Source organism: Lissotriton vulgaris, chromosome 8, assembly GCF_964263255.1.
Source record: "Lissotriton vulgaris chromosome 8, aLisVul1.2, whole genome shotgun sequence".
In the NCBI taxonomy this organism is placed as follows: Eukaryota; Metazoa; Chordata; class Amphibia; order Caudata; family Salamandridae; genus Lissotriton; species Lissotriton vulgaris.
This window is the reverse complement of record NC_141696.1, coordinates 1494055727-1494072035: the sequence shown is the minus strand read 5'-3', so window position 1 is coordinate 1494072035 and position 16309 is coordinate 1494055727.

Sequence of the window (16309 nt, the reverse complement as noted above, 5' to 3'; positions counted from 1 at the left end):
CTGGGCCTTTACGCAGCTGTAGTGTAGGAAAAGCACCATACATTTACCCAACGAGGTAGCACTTACTGACTACCCAGTAGAAAGTACTCCAGATGAGTAGAGGTATGGCACAACATGGTGGCATCTTCGTGGACAAATATGCAGGCAGGATTCATTTTGGCACGATGCTCCTGTTTCAAAAATTAAACCTCAACAGGAAGCACTTACAGATACAAAAGAAACAGCACGTGCCCCGGTTGAAGCTAAACTTCAGTAAAACATTATAATCAGCCCAAGAACCTAGTGAGCAAGGTCGAGGCTACAGTCTACAATTAGCTGTAATCCGTGATGGAGGTCTAGGCATCCACGAGTTTCTCGAGCGCAATCCTCCTGTACTTCCAGTGACCAGGAGGCTGATTTCTCCTCATCTGATGCTCTGATGGTCTCTGACCCTTTATAAACAAGAGGCATGTGAACTGTACAGAAGCCCCGCCCGTTTGGCCCCGCCCCACACACTAGGCTATGCAACATCTTCCCGCCCTTTCCCCCACTGTGATGGACAGCTCACTCAAGGGACCTTGGCGCCAAACGGCGCGGTGGCAAAGTTACAGACACACGTGGTCACTCGAGACAACTCTTCTGGGCCTATACGCAGCTGTAGTGTTTGAAAAGCACAATACATTCACCCAAAGAGGTACCACCTACTGCTTTCTTATCATTTACTGCGCTGATCTGTCTCTGACCCTTCATAAACAAGAGGCATGTGAACTCGCACAGAAGCCTCGCCAGTTTAACCCCTCCCCACACACACTAGGCTATGCAACCTATCCCGCCCTTTCCACCACTGTGATGGACAGCTCACTCGAGGGACCTTGGCGCCAAACGGCGCGGTGGCAAAGTTACAGACACACGTGGTCACTCGAGACAACTCTTCTGGGCCTTTACGCAGCTGCAGTGCTGGAAAAGCACAATACATTCACCCAAAGAGGTACCACCGACTGCTTTCTCCTCATTTGCTGCGCTAATCGGTCTCTGACCCTTCATAAACAAGAGGCAAGTGCACACGCACAGAAGCCTCGCCAGTTTGGCCCCTCCCCACACACACTAGGCTATGCAAGCTATCCCGTCCTGTACCCCACTTTGATGGACAGCTCCCTCGAGGTACCTCGGCGCATATCGGCGCAGTGGCAAAGTCACAGACACAGGTGATCACTGAAGACAACTCTTCTGGGACTTCACGCAGCTGCAGTGCTGGAAAAGCACAATACATTCACCCAAAGAGGTACCACCGACTGCTTTCTTATCATTTACTGCGCTGATCGGTCTCTGACCCTTCATAAACAAGAGGCATGTGAACTCGCACAGAAGCCTCGCCAGTTTAACCCCTCCCCACACAGACTAGGCTATGCAACCTATCCCGCCCTTTTCCCCACTGTGATGGACAGCTCACTCGAGGTACCTCGGCGCCGATCAGCGCAGTGGCAAAGTCACTGACTAGGCTATGCAACCTATCCCGCCCTTTCCCCCACTGTGATGGACAGCTCACTCGAGGTACCTAGGCGCCTATCAGCGCAGTGGCAAAGTCACAGACACAGGTGATCACTGAAGACTTCTCTTCTGGGCCTTTACGCAGCTGTAGTGTAGGAAAAGCACCATACATTTACCCAACGAGGTAGCACTTACTGACTACCCAGTAGAAAGTACTCCAGTTGAGTAGAGGTATGGCACAACATGGTGGCATCTTCGTGGATAAATATGCAGGCAGGATTCATTTTGGCACGATGCTCCTGTTTCAAAAATTAAACCTCAACAGGAAGCACTTACAGATACAAAAGAAACAGCACGTGCCCCGGATGAAGCTAAACTTCAGTAACGCATTATAATCAGCCCAAGAACCTAGTGAGCAAGGTCGAGGCTACAGTCTACAATTAGCTGTAATCCATGATGGAAGTCTAGGCATCCACGAGTTTCTCGAGCGCAATCCTCCTGTACTTCCAGTGACCAGGAGGCTGATTTCTCCTCATCTGATGCTCTGATGGTCTTTGACCCTTTATAAACAAGAGGCATGTGAACTGCACAGAAGCCCCGCCCGTTTGGCCCCGCCCCACACACTAGGCTATGCAATATCTTCCCGCCCTTTCCCCCACTGTGATGGACAGCTCACTCAAGGGACCTTGGCGCCAAACGGCGCGGTGGCAAAGTTACAGACACACGTGGTCACTCGAGACAACTCTTCTGGGCCTATACGCAGCTGTAGTGTTTGAAAAGCACAATACATTCACCCAAAGAGGTACCACCGACTGCTTTCTCCTCATCTGATGCTCTGATGGTCTCTGACCCTTTATAAACAAGAGGCATGTGAACTGCACAGAAGCCCCGCCCGTTTGGCCCCGCCCCACACACTAGGCTATGCAATATCTTCCCGCCCTTTCCCCCACTGTGATGGACAGCTCACTCAAGGGACCTTGGCGCCAAACGGCGCGGTGGCAAAGTTACAGACACACGTGGTCACTCGAGACAACTCTTCTGGGCCTATACGCAGCTGTAGTGTTTGAAAAGCACAATACATTCACCCAAAGAGGTACCACCGACTGCTTTCTCCTCATTTGCTGCGCTAATCGGTCTCTGACCCTTCATAAACAAGAGGCAAGTGCACACACACAGAAGCCTCGCCAATTTGGCCCCTCCCCACACACACTAGGCTATGCAACCTATCCCGCCCTTTCCCCCACTGTGATGGACAGCTCACTCGAGGTACCTCGGCGCCTATCGGTGCAGTGGCAACGTTACAGACACAGGTGATCCCTGAATACAACTCTTCTGGCCTTTACGCAGCTGCAGTGCTGGAAAAGCACAATACATTCACCCAAAGAGGTACCACCGACTGCTTTCTTATCATTTACTGAGCTGATCGGTCTCTGACCCTTCATAAACAAGAGGCATGTGAACTCGCACAGAAGCCTCGCCAGTTTAACCCCTCCCCACACAGACTAGGCTATGCAACCTATCACGCCCTTTCCCCCACTGTGATGGACAGCTCACTCGGGGTACCTCGGCGCCTATCAGCGCAGTGGCAAAGTCACTGACTAGGCTATGCAACCTATTCTGCCCTTTCCCCCACTGTGATGGACAGCTCACTCGAGGTACCCAGGCGCCTATCAGCGCAGTGGCAAAGTCACAGACACAGGTGATCACTGAAGACTTCTCTTCTGGGCCTTTACGCAGCTGCAGTGCTGGAAAAGCACAATACATTCACCCAAAGAGGTACCACCGACTGCTTTCTTATCATTTACTGAGCTGATCGGTCTCTGACCCTTCATAAACAAGAGGCATGTGAACTCGCACAGAAGCCTCGCCAGTTTAACCCCTCCCCACACAGACTAGGCTATGCAACCTATCCCGCCCTTTCCCCCACTGTGATGGACAGCTCACTCGAGGTACCTAGGCGCCTATCAGCGCAGTGGCAAAGTCACAGACACAGGTGATCACTGAAGACTTCTCTTCTGGGCCTTTACGCAGCTGTAGTGTAGGAAAAGCACCATACATTTACCCAACGAGGTAGCACTTACTGACTACCCAGTAGAAAGTACTCCAGATGAGTAGAGGTATGGCACAACATGGTGGCATCTTCGTGGATAAATATGCAGGCAGGATTCATTTTGGCACGATGCTCCTGTTTCAAAAATTAAACCTCAACAGGAAGCACTTACAGATACAAAAGAAACAGCACGTGCCCCGGTTGAAGCTAAACTTCAGTAAAACATTATAATCAGCCCAAGAACCTAGTGAGCAAGGTCGAGGCTACAGTCTACAATTAGCTGTAATCCGTGATGGAGGTCTAGGCATCCACGAGTTTCTCGAGCGCAATCCTCCTGTACTTCCAGTGACCAGGAGGCTGATTTCTCCTCATCTGATGCTCTGATGGTCTCTGACCCTTTATAAACAAGAGGCATGTGAACTGTACAGAAGCCCCGCCCGTTTGGCCCCGCCCCACACACTAGGCTATGCAACATCTTCCCGCCCTTTCCCACACTGTGATGGACAGCTCACTCAAGGGACCTTGGCGCCAAACGGCGCGGTGGCAAAGTTACAGACACACGTGGTCACTCGAGACAACTCTTCTGGGCCTATACGCAGCTGTAGTGTTTGAAAAGCACAATACATTCACCCAAAGAGGTACCACCGACTGCTTTCTCCTCATTTGCTGCGCTAATCGGTCTCTGACCCTTCATAAACAAGAGGCAAGTGCACACACACAGAAGCCTCGCCAATTTTGCCCCTCCCCACACACACTAGGCTATGCAACCTATCCCGCCCTTTCCCCCACTGTGATGGACAGCTCACTCGAGGTACCTCGGCGCCTATCGGCGCAGTGGCAACGTTACAGACACAGGTGATCCCTGAATACAACTCTTCTGGCCTTTACGCAGCTGCAGTGCTGGAAAAGCACAATACATTCACCCAAAGAGGTAACACCGACTGCTTTCTTATCATTTACTGAGCTGATCGGTCTCTGACCCTTCATAAACAAGAGGCATGTGAACTCGCACAGAAGCCTCGCCAGTTTAACCCCTCCCCACACAGACTAGGCTATGCAACCTATCCCGCCCTTTCCCCCACTGTGATGGACAGCTCACTCGGGGTACCTCGGCGCCTATCAGCGCAGTGGCAAAGTCACTGACTAGGCTATGCAACCTATTCTGCCCTTTCCCCCACTGTGATGGACAGCTCACTCGAGGTACCCAGGCGCTTATCAGCGCAGTGGCAAAGTCACAGACACAGGTGATCACTGAAGACTTCTCTTCTGGGCCTTTACGCAGCTGCAGTGCTGGAAAAGCACAATACATTCACCCAAAGAGGTACCACCGACTGCTTTCTTATCATTTACTGAGCTGATCGGTCTCTGACCCTTCATAAACAAGAGGCATGTGAATTCGCACAGAAGCCTCGCCAGTTTAACCCCTCCCTACAAAGACTAGGCTATGCAACCTATCCCGCCCTTTCCCCCACTGTGATGGACAGCTCACTCGAGGTACCTAGGCGCCTATCAGCGCAGTGGCAAAATCACAGACACAGGTGATCACTGAAGACTTCTCTTCTGGGCCTTTACGCAGCTGTAGTGTAGGAAAAGCACCATACATTTACCCAACGAGGTAGCACTTACTGACTACCCAGTAGAAAGTACTCCAGTTGAGTAGAGGTATGGCACAACATGGTGGCATCTTCGTGGATAAATATGCAGGCAGGATTCATTTTGGCACGATGCTCCTGTTTCAAAAATTAAACCTCAACAGGAAGCACTTACAGATACAAAAGAAACAGCACGTGCCCCGGATGAAGCTAAACTTCAGTAACGCATTATAATCAGCCCAAGAACCTAGTGAGCAAGGTCGAGGCTACAGTCTACAATTAGCTGTAATCCATGATGGAAGTCTAGGCATCCACGAGTTTCTCGAGCGCAATCCTCCTGTACTTCCAGTGACCAGGAGGCTGATTTCTCCTCATCTGATGCTCTGATGGTCTCTGACCCTTTATAAACAAGAGGCATGTGAACTGCACAGAAGCCCCGCCCGTTTGGCCCCGCCCCACACACTAGGCTATGCAATATCTTCCCGCCCTTTCCCCCACTGTGATGGACAGCTCACTCAAGGGACCTTGGCGCCAAACGGCGCGGTGGCAAAGTTACAGACACACGTGGTCACTCGAGACAACTCTTCTGGGCCTATACGCAGCTGTAGTGTTTGAAAAGCACAATACATTCACCCAAAGAGGTACCACCGACTGCTTTCTCCTCATTTGCTGCGCTAATCGGTCTCTGACCCTTCATAAACAAGAGGCAAGTGCACACACACAGAAGCCTCGCCAATTTGGCCCCTCCCCACACACACTAGGCTATGCAACCTATCCCGCCCTTTCCCCCACTGTGATGGACAGCTCACTCGAGGTACCTCGGCGCCTATCGGCGCAGTGGCAACGTTACAGACACAGGTGATCCCTGAATACAACTCTTCTGGCCTTTACGCAGCTGCAGTGCTGGAAAAGCACAATACATTCACCCAAAGAGGTACCACCGACTGCTTTCTTATCATTTACTGAGCTGATCGGTCTCTGACCCTTCATAAACAAGAGGCATGTGAACTCGCACAGAAGCCTCGCCAGTTTAACCCCTCCCCACACAGACTAGGCTATGCAACCTATCACGCCCTTTCCCCCACTGTGATGGACAGCTCACTCGGGGTACCTCGGCGCCTATCAGCGCAGTGGCAAAGTCACTGACTAGGCTATGCAACCTATTCTGCCCTTTCCCCCACTGTGATGGACAGCTCACTCGAGGTACCCAGGCGCCTATCAGCGCAGTGGCAAAGTCACAGACACAGGTGATCACTGAAGACTTCTCTTCTGGGCCTTTACGCAGCTGCAGTGCTGGAAAAGCACAATACATTCACCCAAAGAGGTACCACCGACTGCTTTCTTATCATTTACTGAGCTGATCGGTCTCTGACCCTTCATAAACAAGAGGCATGTGAACTCGCACAGAAGCCTCGCCAGTTTAACCCCTCCCCACACAGACTAGGCTATGCAACCTATCCCGCCCTTTCCCCCACTGTGATGGACAGCTCACTCGAGGTACCTAGGCGCGTATCAGCGCAGTGGCAAAGTCACAGACACAGGTGATCACTGAAGACTTCTCTTCTGGGCCTTTACGCAGCTGTAGTGTAGGAAAAGCACCATACATTTACCCAACGAGGTAGCACTTACTGACTACCCAGTAGAAAGTACTCCAGATGAGTAGAGGTATGGCACAACATGGTGGCATCTTCGTGGACAAATATGCAGGCAGGATTCATTTTGGCACGATGCTCCTGTTTCAAAAATTAAACCTCAACAGGAAGCACTTACAGATACAAAAGAAACAGCACGTGCCCCGGTTGAAGCTAAACTTCAGTAAAACATTATAATCAGCCCAAGAACCTAGTGAGCAAGGTCGAGGCTACAGTCTACAATTAGCTGTAATCCGTGATGGAGGTCTAGGCATCCACGAGTTTCTCGAGCGCAATCCTCCTGTACTTCCAGTGACCAGGAGGCTGATTTCTCCTCATCTGATGCTCTGATGGTCTCTGACCCTTTATAAACAAGAGGCATGTGAACTGTACAGAAGCCCCGCCCGTTTGGCCCCGCCCCACACACTAGGCTATGCAACATCTTCCCGCCCTTTCCCCCACTGTGATGGACAGCTCACTCAAGGGACCTTGGCGCCAAACGGCGCGGTGGCAAAGTTACAGACACACGTGGTCACTCGAGACAACTCTTCTGGGCCTATACGCAGCTGTAGTGTTTGAAAAGCACAATACATTCACCCAAAGAGGTACCACCTACTGCTTTCTTATCATTTACTGCGCTGATCTGTCTCTGACCCTTCATAAACAAGAGGCATGTGAACTCGCACAGAAGCCTCGCCAGTTTAACCCCTCCCCACACACACTAGGCTATGCAACCTATCCCGCCCTTTCCACCACTGTGATGGACAGCTCACTCGAGGGACCTTGGCGCCAAACGGCGCGGTGGCAAAGTTACAGACACACGTGGTCACTCGAGACAACTCTTCTGGGCCTTTACGCAGCTGCAGTGCTGGAAAAGCACAATACATTCACCCAAAGAGGTACCACCGACTGCTTTCTCCTCATTTGCTGCGCTAATCGGTCTCTGACCCTTCATAAACAAGAGGCAAGTGCACACGCACAGAAGCCTCGCCAGTTTGGCCCCTCCCCACACACACTAGGCTATGCAAGCTATCCCGTCCTGTACCCCACTTTGATGGACAGCTCCCTCGAGGTACCTCGGCGCATATCGGCGCAGTGGCAAAGTCACAGACACAGGTGATCACTGAAGACAACTCTTCTGGGACTTCACGCAGCTGCAGTGCTGGAAAAGCACAATACATTCACCCAAAGAGGTACCACCGACTGCTTTCTTATCATTTACTGCGCTGATCGGTCTCTGACCCTTCATAAACAAGAGGCATGTGAACTCGCACAGAAGCCTCGCCAGTTTAACCCCTCCCCACACAGACTAGGCTATGCAACCTATCCCGCCCTTTTCCCCACTGTGATGGACAGCTCACTCGAGGTACCTCGGCGCCGATCAGCGCAGTGGCAAAGTCACTGACTAGGCTATGCAACCTATCCCGCCCTTTCCCCCACTGTGATGGACAGCTCACTCGAGGTACCTAGGCGCCTATCAGCGCAGTGGCAAAGTCACAGACACAGGTGATCACTGAAGACTTCTCTTCTGGGCCTTTACGCAGCTGTAGTGTAGGAAAAGCACCATACATTTACCCAACGAGGTAGCACTTACTGACTACCCAGTAGAAAGTACTCCAGTTGAGTAGAGGTATGGCACAACATGGTGGCATCTTCGTGGATAAATATGCAGGCAGGATTCATTTTGGCACGATGCTCCTGTTTCAAAAATTAAACCTCAACAGGAAGCACTTACAGATACAAAAGAAACAGCACGTGCCCCGGATGAAGCTAAACTTCAGTAACGCATTATAATCAGCCCACGAACCTAGTGAGCAAGGTCGAGGCTACAGTCTACAATTAGCTGTAATCCATGATGGAAGTCTAGGCATCCACGAGTTTCTCGAGCGCAATCCTCCTGTACTTCCAGTGACCAGGAGGCTGATTTCTCCTCATCTGATGCTCTGATGGTCTTTGACCCTTTATAAACAAGAGGCATGTGAACTGCACAGAAGCCCCGCCCGTTTGGCCCCGCCCCACACACTAGGCTATGCAATATCTTCCCGCCCTTTCCCCCACTGTGATGGACAGCTCACTCAAGGGACCTTGGCGCCAAACGGCGCGGTGGCAAAGTTACAGACACACGTGGTCACTCGAGACAACTCTTCTGGGCCTATACGCAGCTGTAGTGTTTGAAAAGCACAATACATTCACCCAAAGAGGTACCACCGACTGCTTTCTCCTCATCTGATGCTCTGATGGTCTCTGACCCTTTATAAACAAGAGGCATGTGAACTGCACAGAAGCCCCGCCCGTTTGGCCCCGCCCCACACACTAGGCTATGCAATATCTTCCCGCCCTTTCCCCCACTGTGATGGACAGCTCACTCAAGGGACCTTGGCGCCAAACGGCGCGGTGGCAAAGTTACAGACACACGTGGTCACTCGAGACAACTCTTCTGGGCCTATACGCAGCTGTAGTGTTTGAAAAGCACAATACATTCACCCAAAGAGGTACCACCGACTGCTTTCTCCTCATTTGCTGCGCTAATCGGTCTCTGACCCTTCATAAACAAGAGGCAAGTGCACACACACAGAAGCCTCGCCAATTTGGCCCCTCCCCACACACACTAGGCTATGCAACCTATCCCGCCCTTTCCCCCACTGTGATGGACAGCTCACTCGAGGTACCTCGGCGCCTATCGGCGCAGTGGCAACGTTACAGACACAGGTGATCCCTGAATACAACTCTTCTGGCCTTTACGCAGCTGCAGTGCTGGAAAAGCACAATACATTCACCCAAAGAGGTACCACCGACTGCTTTCTTATCATTTACTGAGCTGATCGGTCTCTGACCCTTCATAAACAAGAGGCATGTGAACTCGCACAGAAGCCTCGCCAGTTTAACCCCTCCCCACACAGACTAGGCTATGCAACCTATCACGCCCTTTCCCCCACTGTGATGGACAGCTCACTCGGGGTACCTCGGCGCCTATCAGCGCAGTGGCAAAGTCACTGACTAGGCTATGCAACCTATTCTGCCCTTTCCCCCACTGTGATGGACAGCTCACTCGAGGTACCCAGGCGCCTATCAGCGCAGTGGCAAAGTCACAGACACAGGTGATCACTGAAGACTTCTCTTCTGGGCCTTTACGCAGCTGCAGTGCTGGAAAAGCACAATACATTCACCCAAAGAGGTACCACCGACTGCTTTCTTATCATTTACTGAGCTGATCGGTCTCTGACCCTTCATAAACAAGAGGCATGTGAACTCGCACAGAAGCCTCGCCAGTTTAACCCCTCCCCACACAGACTAGGCTATGCAACCTATCCCGCCCTTTCCCCCACTGTGATGGACAGCTCACTCGAGGTACCTAGGCGCCTATCAGCGCAGTGGCAAAGTCACAGACACAGGTGATCACTGAAGACTTCTCTTCTGGGCCTTTACGCAGCTGTAGTGTAGGAAAAGCACCATACATTTACCCAACGAGGTAGCACTTACTGACTACCCAGTAGAAAGTACTCCAGATGAGTAGAGGTATGGCACAACATGGTGGCATCTTCGTGGATAAATATGCAGGCAGGATTCATTTTGGCACGATGCTCCTGTTTCAAAAATTAAACCTCAACAGGAAGCACTTACAGATACAAAAGAAACAGCACGTGCCCCGGTTGAAGCTAAACTTCAGTAAAACATTATAATCAGCCCAAGAACCTAGTGAGCAAGGTCGAGGCTACAGTCTACAATTAGCTGTAATCCGTGATGGAGGTCTAGGCATCCACGAGTTTCTCGAGCGCAATCCTCCTGTACTTCCAGTGACCAGGAGGCTGATTTCTCCTCATCTGATGCTCTGATGGTCTCTGACCCTTTATAAACAAGAGGCATGTGAACTGTACAGAAGCCCCGCCCGTTTGGCCCCGCCCCACACACTAGGCTATGCAACATCTTCCCGCCCTTTCCCACACTGTGATGGACAGCTCACTCAAGGGACCTTGGCGCCAAACGGCGCGGTGGCAAAGTTACAGACACACGTGGTCACTCGAGACAACTCTTCTGGGCCTATACGCAGCTGTAGTGTTTGAAAAGCACAATACATTCACCCAAAGAGGTACCACCGACTGCTTTCTCCTCATTTGCTGCGCTAATCGGTCTCTGACCCTTCATAAACAAGAGGCAAGTGCACACACACAGAAGCCTCGCCAATTTTGCCCCTCCCCACACACACTAGGCTATGCAACCTATCCCGCCCTTTCCCCCACTGTGATGGACAGCTCACTCGAGGTACCTCGGCGCCTATCGGCGCAGTGGCAACGTTACAGACACAGGTGATCCCTGAATACAACTCTTCTGGCCTTTACGCAGCTGCAGTGCTGGAAAAGCACAATACATTCACCCAAAGAGGTAACACCGACTGCTTTCTTATCATTTACTGAGCTGATCGGTCTCTGACCCTTCATAAACAAGAGGCATGTGAACTCGCACAGAAGCCTCGCCAGTTTAACCCCTCCCCACACAGACTAGGCTATGCAACCTATCCCGCCCTTTCCCCCACTGTGATGGACAGCTCACTCGGGGTACCTCGGCGCCTATCAGCGCAGTGGCAAAGTCACTGACTAGGCTATGCAACCTATTCTGCCCTTTCCCCCACTGTGATGGACAGCTCACTCGAGGTACCCAGGCGCTTATCAGCGCAGTGGCAAAGTCACAGACACAGGTGATCACTGAAGACTTCTCTTCTGGGCCTTTACGCAGCTGCAGTGCTGGAAAAGCACAATACATTCACCCAAAGAGGTACCACCGACTGCTTTCTTATCATTTACTGAGCTGATCGGTCTCTGACCCTTCATAAACAAGAGGCATGTGAATTCGCACAGAAGCCTCGCCAGTTTAACCCCTCCCTACAAAGACTAGGCTATGCAACCTATCCCGCCCTTTCCCCCACTGTGATGGACAGCTCACTCGAGGTACCTAGGCGCCTATCAGCGCAGTGGCAAAATCACAGACACAGGTGATCACTGAAGACTTCTCTTCTGGGCCTTTACGCAGCTGTAGTGTAGGAAAAGCACCATACATTTACCCAACGAGGTAGCACTTACTGACTACCCAGTAGAAAGTACTCCAGTTGAGTAGAGGTATGGCACAACATGGTGGCATCTTCGTGGATAAATATGCAGGCAGGATTCATTTTGGCACGATGCTCCTGTTTCAAAAATTAAACCTCAACAGGAAGCACTTACAGATACAAAAGAAACAGCACGTGCCCCGGATGAAGCTAAACTTCAGTAACGCATTATAATCAGCCCAAGAACCTAGTGAGCAAGGTCGAGGCTACAGTCTACAATTAGCTGTAATCCATGATGGAAGTCTAGGCATCCACGAGTTTCTCGAGCGCAATCCTCCTGTACTTCCAGTGACCAGGAGGCTGATTTCTCCTCATCTGATGCTCTGATGGTCTCTGACCCTTTATAAACAAGAGGCATGTGAACTGCACAGAAGCCCCGCCCGTTTGGCCCCGCCCCACACACTAGGCTATGCAATATCTTCCCGCCCTTTCCCCCACTGTGATGGACAGCTCACTCAAGGGACCTTGGCGCCAAACGGCGCGGTGGCAAAGTTACAGACACACGTGGTCACTCGAGACAACTCTTCTGGGCCTATACGCAGCTGTAGTGTTTGAAAAGCACAATACATTCACCCAAAGAGGTACCACCGACTGCTTTCTCCTCATTTGCTGCGCTAATCGGTCTCTGACCCTTCATAAACAAGAGGCAAGTGCACACACACAGAAGCCTCGCCAATTTGGCCCCTCCCCACACACACTAGGCTATGCAACCTATCCCGCCCTTTCCCCCACTGTGATGGACAGCTCACTCGAGGTACCTCGGCGCCTATCGGCGCAGTGGCAACGTTACAGACACAGGTGATCCCTGAATACAACTCTTCTGGCCTTTACGCAGCTGCAGTGCTGGAAAAGCACAATACATTCACCCAAAGAGGTACCACCGACTGCTTTCTTATCATTTACTGAGCTGATCGGTCTCTGACCCTTCATAAACAAGAGGCATGTGAACTCGCACAGAAGCCTCGCCAGTTTAACCCCTCCCCACACAGACTAGGCTATGCAACCTATCACGCCCTTTCCCCCACTGTGATGGACAGCTCACTCGGGGTACCTCGGCGCCTATCAGCGCAGTGGCAAAGTCACTGACTAGGCTATGCAACCTATTCTGCCCTTTCCCCCACTGTGATGGACAGCTCACTCGAGGTACCCAGGCGCCTATCAGCGCAGTGGCAAAGTCACAGACACAGGTGATCACTGAAGACTTCTCTTCTGGGCCTTTACGCAGCTGCAGTGCTGGAAAAGCACAATACATTCACCCAAAGAGGTACCACCGACTGCTTTCTTATCATTTACTGAGCTGATCGGTCTCTGACCCTTCATAAACAAGAGGCATGTGAACTCGCACAGAAGCCTCGCCAGTTTAACCCCTCCCCACACAGACTAGGCTATGCAACCTATCCCGCCCTTTCCCCCACTGTGATGGACAGCTCACTCGAGGTACCTAGGCGCGTATCAGCGCAGTGGCAAAGTCACAGACACAGGTGATCACTGAAGACTTCTCTTCTGGGCCTTTACGCAGCTGTAGTGTAGGAAAAGCACCATACATTTACCCAACGAGGTAGCACTTACTGACTACCCAGTAGAAAGTACTCCAGATGAGTAGAGGTATGGCACAACATGGTGGCATCTTCGTGGACAAATATGCAGGCAGGATTCATTTTGGCACGATGCTCCTGTTTCAAAAATTAAACCTCAACAGGAAGCACTTACAGATACAAAAGAAACAGCACGTGCCCCGGTTGAAGCTAAACTTCAGTAAAACATTATAATCAGCCCAAGAACCTAGTGAGCAAGGTCGAGGCTACAGTCTACAATTAGCTGTAATCCGTGATGGAGGTCTAGGCATCCACGAGTTTCTCGAGCGCAATCCTCCTGTACTTCCAGTGACCAGGAGGCTGATTTCTCCTCATCTGATGCTCTGATGGTCTCTGACCCTTTATAAACAAGAGGCATGTGAACTGTACAGAAGCCCCGCCCGCATGGGCGTAGGAACTGTGGGGGACGCGGGGGACATATCCCCCCCAGATTTTGGAGTGGGGGGGGACACGGGGGACAAGGGTGGGGGGTCCGAGGGGTTAAACAAATTTCCCCGCTACCTCCTGAGATTGGCAGGCCATCAGCCAGGCCATCAGCGCTGAGCCAAACAAAGAGTTCAAAAGGGCAGTGGCAGGGGGGCGAGTGGCCTCTGACGTCACCTTATGCTGTGACTATCGGATCAATGGCCCTGCACTTGACCTGGCGCCTCTCCAGTTACCTGTCTGTGAGCCGCCAATGATCCGATAGTCACAGCATAAGGTGACGTCAGAGGCCACTCGCCCCCCTGCCTCTGCCCTTTTGAAGTCTAAGTGTGGCGCAGCACCCCTGAGGCTCCAGGAATGATTTAATTCGCACCTCAGCTGCCTGTAGCCAGCCAGTGCTCTGGTTGATTAGCTGGCTGACCTGACCTCGTCGTGGACTCCTCGCCCCGTGTCTGTTGCCGGCTTGAAACAAGGGGCTGCAGGCAGCAGCACGCTCTGACGCTCGGTAACTTGTAAGTAGGGGCAAGGCCGGGACTGGACTGCCCTAGACCATGCACAAAAAAGAGGACTAGGTGAGGAGAAGACGTCCCTGGCCTCACCCTCTCCCAGGTAAGTGCAGTTTACTTTAAATTGAAACAGATATTGAACAGGGTCTCTTTTGGGCTCTCTATTCATGCCCTTAACTTTAACGCTTTTAACATTCAATGTTCAGAAATCGTGCCCTGAGTGCCAGTAAAGACTTCATTGACTACAACACTGCATAATTATTGAACAATAAATGTTAAAACATTTATGGAGATCCTCAGTGATCTAGTGCTCATTATTTATATTTCATGAGTTTACTCAATGCTGCAACTCGAAGAGTTTTATAATTGAAAGATCATGTGTTTTTTGTATTTTTTTTGCAGTCGGATATTGCTCTGCTATAATGCTTTCTTTGAACTGAGTCACCTCCTGTGTTTATGAGACTACCATGATTGAGATTGGTTTGTTTTTGGTGTCACACTATGGTGCTTACTTTGAACTGAATAGTCTGCAGGTGTTCATAACGGGCCACATAACGGAGCTCCTGAAATGAGGCTGAAGGGCTCGGAGTGTCGGGCAAGAAGGTGTTATAAATATATGACATCCAGTCCTTGGCCTCTCTGAAGAGCAAGGAGGGCTGTTACACTGCATTGCCAGGGGCGCCTAGTGACATTTGAAAGTGGTGGGGGTGTGGGGTTTACAAGTTGTGACTGAGTGGAGTCTGGAGTGCAGCCCGAGCCTCGGCTCTGCCTCGCCCTCACCTCTGCTGCCAGTGCTCTTTGCACGTGCACAGATACATCTCTCTCCCTGCATTCACATAGGCACAGTCACCCTGCACTCATAGACCCATTACTCACCCTTCCCTGACACATCACTAAGCCAGCATTCACCCATCCACATCACTCACTCTGGACTCACACAGGCACACTGCTCAACCTGCACTCACACAGACATCACTCACCCTGGACTCCCACAGGCACACTGCTCACCCTGCGCTCACACAGACATCACCGACCCTGCACTGTCACAGACATCACTCACACAGGCACACTGCTGACCCTGCGCTCACACAGACATCACTCACCCAGGACTCACACAAGTACACTGCTCACCCTATACTCACACAGACATCCCTCACCCTGGACTCACACAGGCACACTGCTCACCCTATACTCACACAGACATCACTCACCCTGGACTCACACAGGCACACTGCTCCCCCTGCGCTCACACAGACATCACTCACCCTGCGCTCACACAGACATCACTCACCCTGGACTCACACAGAGATCACTCACACAGGCACACTGCTGACCCTGCGCTCACACAGACATCACTCACCCAGGACTCACACAGGCACACTGCTCACCCTATACTCACACAGACATCACTCACCCTGGACTCACACAGGCACACTGCTCACCCTGCGCTCACACAGACATCACTCACCCAGGACTCACACAGGCACACTGCCCACCCTGCGCTCACACAGACATCACTCACCCAGGACTCACACAGGCACACTGCTCCCCCTGCACTCACACAGACATCACACACCCTGGACTCACACAGGCACACTGCTCACCCTATACTCACACAGACATCACTCACCCAGGACTCACACAGGCACACTGCTCACCCTATACTCACACAGACATCACTCACCCAGGACTCACACAGGCACACTGCTCACCCTATACTCACACAGACATCACTCACCCTGGACTCACACAGGCACACTGCTCACCCTGCGCTCACACAGACATCACCGACCCTGCACTGTCACAGACATCACTCACACAGGCACACTGCTGACCCTGCGCTCACACAGACATCACTCACCCTGGACTCACACAGAGATCACTCACACAGGCACACTGCTGACCCTGCGCTCACACAGACATCACTCACCCAGGAATCACACA